Consider the following 1175-nt stretch of genomic DNA (forward strand, 5'->3'; position numbering starts at 1 on the left):
CCGCTTTAAACTTAATCTACAATACGTTCCTTGCTTCCTGTGTCTTTCTTTTTATCTGTTTGTACAGTTTTATCGACAATCACATTTTTTTCCACGTTTGTTTCCTCAACTAATGCTAAATATTCCTAAAATATTTTTAAGATTCCTAAAATCTTAAAAAAAAAAAGAGTTTCAAGAGTATCCAGAATATCGCGAAATACTTACGAAATGTAGAAGCAACGTTCAAAGATCGGTTAAAAACCATCCATTCCATTTATACATATGTCGTTATATATTTCGAGAATGTTCCATATATATATTCCGTAAAATTTTAATTTTTCTAGAAATTCCAGAAGAATTTAAATTAATTTTTTTAGAAATTTTAGAAGAAACTCCAGATTGCGAAGAACACATTTCATATCACTCACTTTAAAGCCCAATTTTGGAGCTCACTTTGGCTACGTTCCATTACACGCATGATGCGCATGAAGTATCATTTTATTCTTGCTTAACAGACACTCATTTAATTTTAGCCTCTATTCCCCGCAAAGGCTATTACAGGATCTTTTTTCAAAATTTATCATGTATTGTTCAAAATTTCACGTATCCTTTCTTTGGATCGGAAAACAGAGGAATCAAAAGAAGAAGAAGACAAGCACCTTAATAGCCTTTATTGTCGGGCTATGTGGCTTTCCACAGTAAGATAATTTGCTAATATGAACGATTTGAAGCCTCGGCCATGATGCAAGTAGATATGGTGTGCTCTTGCGCATGTTTATCTGCTGCGACCAATCAGAGCTTGATCTTTTTTTGCTATTTTTTGGTAGATTTTGTTTTAATATTTCTGCTATGACAGTAAAACCACCGACGAGATACTATTAAAGTCCTCGGCTCTGGGCAAATTTTCGTGACTATCAATGAGGCCCGGGGGGCGAATAAAAAGTAGGAGTTCCCATTTAAGATTTTAAAGTTACCCCCAGCCCCACTCCCAGGGGGGATCGGGAGGCGGCTAACTTTTGCGGAATAGAATTGCTCCCTCAAAAATATTGAGGGTTTATTTGAAACATTTTTTCATACAATGCTTATTTTTCCAGATATTTTGCAGTCTCTGGTTAAAAAACTATGTATTGTAATATTAGTATATTAGTTATATATATATATATAAAATAGTCTTATATGTATATATGTATATATAT

Source organism: Trachymyrmex septentrionalis, unplaced genomic scaffold (assembly GCF_001594115.1).
Source record: "Trachymyrmex septentrionalis isolate Tsep2-gDNA-1 unplaced genomic scaffold, Tsep1.0 scaffold60, whole genome shotgun sequence".
Taxonomy (NCBI): Eukaryota; Metazoa; Arthropoda; class Insecta; order Hymenoptera; family Formicidae; genus Trachymyrmex; species Trachymyrmex septentrionalis.